The sequence below is a fragment of the Lepidochelys olivacea genome, assembly GCF_965140295.1.
Source record: "Lepidochelys olivacea isolate rLepOli2 genome assembly, chromosome: 9".
Taxonomy (NCBI): domain Eukaryota; kingdom Metazoa; phylum Chordata; order Testudines; family Cheloniidae; genus Lepidochelys; species Lepidochelys olivacea.
In genome coordinates, this window is record NC_140419.1 from 25,239,005 (window position 1) to 25,248,180 (window position 9,176).

At 44.1% G+C, this 9,176-nt stretch overlaps 1 long non-coding RNA gene across 2 annotated transcripts in view; it reads right to left on the bottom strand.

Moving 5' to 3' along the window:
* Window positions 1-7,062, bottom strand: part of LOC311525738 — a 29,786-nt gene extending 22,724 nt beyond the window's left edge. Inside the window, exons 1-2 of one of the 2 annotated variants that reach the window (XR_014712851.1) lie at window positions 6,909-7,062; window positions 5,941-6,139 (exon numbers count right to left, since the gene is read on the bottom strand). This is a non-coding gene — a long non-coding RNA (uncharacterized lncRNA). The remainder of the gene's footprint in view (window positions 1-5,940; window positions 6,140-6,908) is intronic. The other variant, XR_014712850.1, reaches the window with a different exon arrangement.
* Between the last annotated feature and the right edge of the window lie 2,114 nt (window positions 7,063-9,176).

Consider the following 9,176-nt stretch of genomic DNA (forward strand, 5'->3'; position numbering starts at 1 on the left):
TAGTCCTTACAACTTGTACAGTGCCTATTTTATTTTAATACCACAATGTAGGCATGATATACACTTTCTATCTACAACATAGATATGAGGTTAGTTCAGATACTTCTGAACTGAGTGGTATTTGGAGTCCTGTGGTAGGTCAGGTATTTGCCTACCTTCCAAACCACTAGTTCCTAGCCATCTTGAAAATCAGCCTCCTTGGAACTAAAATGTCCAGAATCCTTATTTTTGGTGGTGACAAACAGTGCCAAATGGAGCTGGTGACCTAGATACACAAGTAAACTCTGTGGGATGCAAGACACCTCGAAGCAGTACATGGATCATCTTTAATGTCTTGCGGTAGAAAGGAAATACTAAATTAAACAATAAATTGTTGAACCCCCCCCCAACTCTGGAATAATGTTTACTCTCTAAATAAATTTTCCAAAACAAAATTCTCTTTTCTCATTTAAAATGCAATCACACCAACATGGCTATGTATAAATCCATAGTGTTCTCTGGAGGATGAAAGAGAGCTAGGAAAAGTTGCTATATTTATGTGGCAAGAATTCTATATGTAGTTTGTAGTATAAGCATGACTTAGGCTTCATAAGGCCTGAAAGCTTAAAGTATTGTCTAATAAACATGTAGATAAGTGTCAACTTATCTCTTGATCTTTGATGTTTAAATCCAATTCTAGGGACAGAATCTGATCTCCTCACTCAGAATCCAGTCTAGTTCCCATCAGAGTAATTGGGACTTGACTTCACTGGAAGTTGGATTGGGCCTTACCACAAGTAATTCCATTAAATTTAATAGGACTGCCTGCATAAGGAGAGAAGAAATTGACCCTTTGGTGGCTGATGAAAATGATTTTCTCATTTTAGTGTCCATTTGTGCACATTATCAAATCAATATCAAATTTGGTACAGGTGGCATGTCTGGAAAAAAAAACCCTGTGTGTAGAATAGCAGGGGAGATGTGGTTCAGGAGTGAGGTACATAGGGAGAGCTGTCTGGAGAAGCTTACACAATAATTACACCAGTGATACTAATCACTGACTTTATTTGGAACTAATAATTCACTCCCAGGGCGAGGCTACACTTGCGAGTTAGAGTGCATTAAAGCAGCCCTGAGCACCCTAGCTCACTAGCCATCCACACTGGCAAGGCACGTAGAGCGCTCCTGGTACACCACCTCGGCGAGAAGATTAATGCTTGGTGTGCCTTGGCTGAGACACCCAGGTGTCAGTGTGAACGAGGTGTTGCATTACTGCACTCTGATTGGCCTCCAGAAACGTCCCATAATCCCCTTAAGTCAAGTGGCCACTCTTGTCATTGTTTTCGAATCACTGCAGGAATGCGGCTATACCCTTTGAAAGCACCATTTCTGACATCCGGCATGCTTATCTGCTCTGAGACAAAGCAAACTATTATGGTGGAACGCTGTGTGTGAGAGAGAGAGATGGCGGGGGGGTCTGCTGCTGTCTAAACTTACAAGACAGCATGCTGACATGCTCTCAGCCCCCCCCCATCTCTCTTCCCCCCACATTCCCTGTCACCCCCCCCCCCACTTCCCCTCCCCCAAAGCACGTTGCAGCCACTTGCATAGTGGGATCGCTACCACAATGCACTGCTCTCTGTGGCCGTTGCAAGAGCTGCTAACGTGGCCATGCCAGTGCGCTTGCAGCTGTCAGTGTGGACTGGTTGCAGCGCTTTCCCTACTGCACTCTGCGAAGGCTGGTTTAACTCAGAGCGCTCTACATCTGCAAGTGTAGCCATGCCCATAGTGGAAGACAAGAATACTTAGGGCATGGCTACACTTGGAGATGTAGAGCGCTTTGAGTTCTGCAACACCTCGTTCACACTGGTGCCGCGGCGCTCCAGCAGGGGCGCAGCAAATGTTATTCCACTCGCCGAGGTGGAGTACCAGCCGCGCTGTAGCCGTGGAGTCAGAGCGCTCTACGTGCCTTGCCAGTGTGGACGGGTAGTGAGCTAGTGCGCCCAGGGCTCCTTTATTGCAACTTGGAAGTATAGCCAAGCCCTTAGGTAATGTTTTGATGAATGCATTAAAACTATATCACAGGATAATGGTCCCATTTCCTAGTTACAGGCACCAGCCCACGAAGGAGTGAATGCCTTCTGAGCCATGCCAGTTTTCTTTAGTGCAGAGGTGGACAAACAACAGTCCATGGGCCACATCCAGCCCATGGGACTGTCCTGCCGAGCCCCTGAGCTCCCAGCCAGGGAGGCTAGTCCCTAGCCCCTCCTCCGCTGCTCCCCCTCCCTTGCAGCCTCAGCGTGCTGCTCCGCCAATGCTCTGGCCTGCTGCTCCTGCCAGGCAGCACGGCGGCGTGGTGGCTCCAGTGTGGCAGGGAGCGGGGGGTCCCGGGGAGCAGTCAGGGGACAGGGAGAAGGGGGGCGGTTGGATGGGGTGGAGGTTTGGGGGGGTCAGGGAATGGGGAACAGGGGAGGCTGGATATGCATGGGAGTCCCGGGGGGTCTGTTAGGGGGCGGGGGTATGGATAGGGGCGGGGCAGTCAGGGGACAGGGAGAAGGGGTGTTTGGGTAGGGGGTGCGGTCCCAGGAGGGGGCAGTCGGGACAAGGAGCATGGGGGGTTGGATGGGTAGGGGGTTCTGAGGGGCGCAGTCAGGGGGCGGGAAGTGGGAAGAGGCGGATGGGGGCAGGGACCAGGCTGTTTGGGGAGGCACAGCCTTCTCTATCTGGCCCTCCATATAGTGTTGCAACCCCGATGTGGCCCTCAGGCCAAAAAGTTTGCCCACCCCTGGTTTAGTGCCTCAACTCAGTATTTTCTGAGAACCTTCCGGATGGTTGCTGAGCTGCTAAGGTGAGATAGACACTTAAACCCTGCACTTGAAGCCACCATTTATGTGATCGAGTGCAATAGAAAGAAACTCTGAGCAGATTTGCTGACACATCCTGGTACCCCCAGTTTATGTGCAGCAACAGATTGACGTGTGGCCCTGGAAGCAATGTATACTCTTGTCCGGTCACATAGTAAGGAGAGTGACCGAGGAATGCAAGTGCATCTGTGTGTTAGAGAGTGGCATATGAAATAGAAAGCTATTTGATCATTTTATTAGATCACAATATTTTTTTGGGGGGTCCTTTTCTGCTGTATCATTATAGGGGGCCTTTGTAATATCCCCATAATAGCAGCCTCCCACCCCCTTCCTCAAGGTGAATTTCTATTTCTTCATTCTGAGGAAAGGGAGCTCTTGGCCCCGCTACTCCTTTCTTTCTCCTGTCGTCTCAGGAGAGAGATTCTTGAAGACTTCCCCCAGGAGCAGCTCCTCTTGTCATTATGGGAAAGCCCTGCAGATTACAGGAGCACCAGCTTGAAAGCTGTATACCTCCAAGCACCAGCTGGAGACATTCACACTTCCAAGACAGACACCTGGTTCATGGGACAAGATGCTAAACACTTTGCACTCAGAATAGTGAACTGAAGCTGGTGATGTCCGCTTAACTTTGGATAAAGAAATAGACGTGTAAGGAGGGGGGCTGGAGAAGTGAAGGCTGAAGGAGCAAGAATTGAGGTGAGAAGGATACCTTGTGATGAGGGGGGCACAGCAGAGGTCACAGAGTAATAAAGGGCCAAGCATGAGTGGATACATCAGGGGTTCCTAGGTACCCAGCGAGGGAATTATCATTTGCTTTTCCTAGGGTAGAGCAAGGATTGGTTAAATGGTGTGTTTGTTTTCTGTTACTATGGATGAGTGTTTGTTTATTTTGAGTAAAGATCCCATGGCGACAAGTCAATGGAATTACTCAAGATTTATACTGCTGTAATTGAGAGCAGAATTTCACTCAATGGGTTGTTTTTTTTTTGGTCAGGTAAAGATTTTAGGACTGGGCTATTAATTTGCTGCACCCAGCTTGTACAGCAAAAGTGGTTTATTTATACAGATGTTACTAAGCATACGGCTGTGGAGTTTAAGGCCATAAGAGACCACCAGATCATCTAGTCTGACCTAGACTAGACACACTTTCAACATCAGGTTTTCTTTTAAACCGTCAGTTCCCCTTGGATTCCTAATACTCTAATGACCCTAATATTTCACAATCTAATCTAGGAATAGCTGCATATGACAGTTATGGTTTTTGTTTTCTTATGAATTGGACCTTGTAGGCCTGGCAGCAGAGTGCATTAAAACATATATTACAATCTTCCCCAAAATAAATTAATTGATTGATTGAAAAGCCTTGGAGAAAGCCTCATCCGATGAAGTGAGCTGTAGCTCACGAAAGCTTATGCTCAAATAAATTGGTTAGTCTCTAAGGTGCCACAAGTACTCCTTTTCTTTTTGCGAATACAGACTAACACGGTTGTTACTCTGAAACCTCATAAGACAAGCGTGCATACTTTCTTGAAAGGTTTGCTCAGCCGCAGACACCATTGTCAGGGTGGATGATATAATGCATTGAGAGAGTACTTCTGAAATATTAGAGTGTTCCAGATTTGTAGGAATGGATTTGATATATTGTTTTTTCCACTCGTTTCACATGTGAGCTCATTTACATGGAGCTGAAAGGGTAAAACAAAATCAGATGTATAAAACCAGAAAATATTCATAGAATCTCAATGCCAAAAGGCAAGCTTGATAAATATTCAAACAGCTGTCTCGACTTAGTGTCATCATCCATATCAGATGTGTTGAAGCAGCTGTTTCAAGTGGATTTAAGGTTAGTTCGATTAACATTGAAATAGATTAGGATGTTAGTGCATTTCTTTGAATTCTTTTCTGAAAGCAAGCCCAGTAAAGTAAATAGAATTTGCAAATACATATTTATCACATTAGAGATGGTTTTCTGACCCGGTCCTTGAGTTCAGATTGCAGTGTTTTGTTGGATTTTTATGCCAAGTAAATAAAAACTCAGTTTTCATCTTCTGCCCATTGACAAATCAAACCAATAAATAGAACATACATTAATTGTAGTCAGGACTGCCTCAAGTAAATTTGGGTTCTGTTGAGAAATTATTCAATTTAATTCCTAAGATTTGGTGAACAAACCTCTTTCTCCTGAATACCTTACCTGCCCCGGTCTCTTATACAGTGTCAGCTATAGAGATTAAGTGCCTCAAAAGGAAGGGAGGATAGGTAATGAGTCTGAATTGGTGTTTGTGGAAGCAGTTCGGGGAATGGAGATTTTCTGTTAAACAGGGGAGGTAACCTGTGATATGCTCCAGCCAAGGCCATGTCAAAGTGGGAGATGATTTTATTTCACAGAGGGCTCACAGAAGTCTAAATCAACACCTCATCCTTCATCCCGTGCAATATTTGTCCCTGATATTGCAACTGGATCTGCATGGATGGACACTTGCCTCCACATGGAGACACAGTGTCTGATTTCGGTGGGGGGGGGGTCTCTGAGTGTTTGTGCAGTGCCTAGCACAATGGGCCACATCCTGTTCGGGGCTTTTGGGCACTAGCTTAATATAAATATTAAATTATAATAACGAGCAGTAAGTATGGCAACCATTTCACTAGCCTTCATGGGTCACCGTAATGAGGCGTTTCTCTTGTAGCTGCAGGATTGGCAGCACCAGCTGAATTAGCCCTGGTATTGTGCTCTTCTTTTATCTCTGTATAAAAGCATGCAATCTGGCACTGGGAAATATTCAGAACTTCCCCAGTGACTGCTTCCATCGGATGATCTCAAAGCCCTATATAGACATTCATGAATTAACCCACTCAATGCCCCTTCAATGATTTTAATGAAGTAGTGTAGCCTAGGAGATAGAACACTGAAACTCAGGCGACCTCCATGTATTCCCTGCTCCGCTTGGTGATCTTGAACAAGTCGCTTCACTTTAGTGTACCCCGTGCCTGTTTACCCATAAAGTGGCGATAATTATATCTCATTTGTAAAGCACTTTCAGACCTACTGGTGAAAAGCACAATATAAAAGCTAGGTATTATTATATTATTTACTTACTAGGAGGAAAGGGATCAGTTCCTGCGGGAGTTGATCGTAGCCCCACGGAAAGTGGGACATTTTCAGAGGCACCCAGCTCCCGCTGAAAATCAGCTTTGTGTGTTTGAATATATCCTTCCGTGCCTATGCTGAGCCAGGGACTGATCTAAGTTCTATTAACTCCCAGTTCTATGTTTTTTCAATAAGACCAGTTTTCCTCCTGCAATTGGACAGAGCAAATATTTAAGGTCTTTTACCAGACGACTTCACAGCTGTATCTGTTTTGCATTACACTAACTCTGTTACATAAAGCAAATTAAGTGACAGAGCTTACTTTGTAGATTTAATTATTTCTTTAATTTTTGCAACATTTGCTGCAACCTACCCCTTGGTGATGCTACATATTTTGGCCATTATTTTTCAGAGAGGTTTATCTCACATGCACCCACCAGATGGCACTCTCTTTGCAGCTATAAAGTATTTGCGAAAAGCAGAGCAGCAGTTAAAAGAATGAGTACTTGTGTCACCTTAGAGACTAACAAATTTGTTTGAGCATAAGCTTTCGTGGGCTAAAACCCACTTCATCCGATGCATGCAGTGGAAAATACAGTAGGAAGATATATATACACAGAGAACATGAAAAAATGGGTGTCGCCATAACAACTGTAATGAGACCAATCAATTAAGGTGGGCTATTATCATCAGGAGAAAAAAAATGTTTGTAGTGATAATCAGGATGGTCCATTTCAAACAGTTGACAGGAAGGTGTGAGTAACAGTAGGGGAAAAATTAGCATGGGGAAATAGTTTTTACTTTGTGTAATGACCCACCCACTCCCAGTCTTTATTCAAGCCTAATTTAATGGTGTCCAGTTTGCAAATTAATTCCAATTCTGCAGTTTCTCATTGGAGTCTGTTCTTGAAGTTTTTTGTTGGGGTATTGGTGACAGACACAGAATTTGGTCCAATAAAAGATATTATCTTACCCACCTTGTCTCTCTTTCCCCGTGTAGTCATTCTCGTCAGATTATGTCCTTCTTAGCTAGTTTCTTGTCTCTGCCCTCTTTCTCCTACAGCAGAATCCACAATATAAATGAATTGACAGCACTATAAAAAGAAAAAGATGCTGAAACAAAGTATTTCACTGATGGTTCCCATGCTCCCACTGTTGGGTCCTGTTATGATAAGGAAAGGCAGCTGTGGCCAGTTTTATAGAAGAAAAGGGTGAATTGTTTCAACAAAATATACACCCCGCACACAGTTTAAACTGCATTGACCATTCTTCAGAACGATTTTTTTGTAATTGTTACAAACCATCCAGCTCCATTCTCTGAGCAGCCCACACATGTTCCTTTTAATCACAAAAAAACCCAACGCATTCAGCTGGTACCTCCTGCACTTGCAGGGGGTGGACTTGATCTAATAGGTCATTTCTGTCTCTGTGATCTTGCCCCATTTGGCAGGAGCACTTAGCGTTCAGCCACTTGAAGCATTTCTCAAGGAGACTTTCTCTGGCTGACTTCCACCAAAGGGAGGGCTGTGTTGCAATTAAATTGAGGCAGTTTTATCTTTCTATCTCTGTGTCATTGAGTGCGTGGTCAGTGTACAATGTGTTAGCATTTGTATTATGCATACAGTATAGGATTAGATTCTCTGCTAGTATAGTATAAATCTGTGTCACTCCATTGAGGTCCAAGGAACTACACCAGTATACACCAGTTGAGGATTTGGTTCTCTATAAGCTAAGATGACCCATAACATTTTAGGGTGGATCTGCAAACCAATTTTTCAGAGCCTTCAAAACTGATTGTATTCCTGTCCAATGCAATCACTGCCTTAGGCACAGAACTACCCTCAGGATTTTGTGCAGAGGTGATTCGTTCACTACCACCCCCAAACCCAAAGTGATATTGTTTAGATAGAAGAAGCAGAGTGAGAATCTTTGAGCTCCACCAGCCCCCTTTGCTGCTGGAGAAGTGGAACCCAGCTGTTTGTGCTGGGATCTGTGCATAGTTTCCCCAAAATTGTTTCAAGGGACATCTATCCAAATAAGCCAGGGCCTGGTTGCTGCTAGGGGTTCCATCTGTCACAGGGGGTTGTGTGCTGCTTTCTGGTACATATTACCTTCTCTGTCTTTTGCTTATATTGTTTAGCTATTTTATCCAGAGTAGCTAGCAATATTCATACAACATTAGTATAAAAATAGACATTCTCCCCCAAATAGACAGATAGTATTTGGCACTTGTCCCCTACAATGAGACAAGGAACATAAAGTAATTGAATTAAATTCGGTGGCCTAAAATATGCCCTTTCTTGCTTTTCTCTCTTTTGCCATCTGACTTTCTTTTCTCCTTTCCTTTTTTGATCTGTTCTACTCACCTCAATTCCACTTTCTTTCCATTCTCTCATTTTATTGATTGCTTTCTCTTTTTCATTCTCTCCTTTCATCTCTTCCTTTGAAAATGCACACTGATTCTTTATTTCTCATATTCTTACTATTCTCTGCCATATGGGATTTGCTTTTTCCTGTGTTATCTTGTTTCTTCCTCTTGTTCCCTTGCTTCTGTTTACTCTGCCTCCTTTCTCCCCACACTCTCATTGCATGAGCAAGGAGATCAGAGAAATGTGCTGTGAACCCATAACTACCATTGATCTCGGTTTTCAGAGTAGCAGCTGTGTTAGTCTGTATCCGCAAAAAGAACAGGAGTACTCATGGCACCTTAGAGACTAACAAATTTATTTTGAGCATAAGCTTTTGTGGGCTACAGCCCACTTCATCGGATGCATAGAATGGAACATATAGTAAGAAATACTGTATATATACATACAGTGAACATGAAAAGGTGTAAGTAGCCATACCAACTGTAAGAGGCTAATTATCTGATTTCAGTGGAAGTTGAGGAGTATTTAAGGGGGTTTGAAGGTGCTTAGTAGCATGCAGGAAGGCCATCATCCTTCAGCAAATTCCACTTGGCTTGCACAGAACCCCACTGAAGTCACTGGGCTTTGCACAGGTGGACCTGCCTGCATCTGTGTGGAGCCCCTTTGACTTCAGTAGGGCTCCACAGAGGTCTGCCCTCTCAGATTTCCCTGCTGAAGATGCTCAGTGTCATGCAGAACTAGGTCTGTAAAAAGCAAGGCACTGATCCTGCAATTAGGTCCATGTGGGCAGAGGCCCCCATTTCAGGACTGGGACTGAAGATGTATGTAGCTCATTCCAGGACCAGGGCCCACGTCATCATTACATGGAACTTCAGA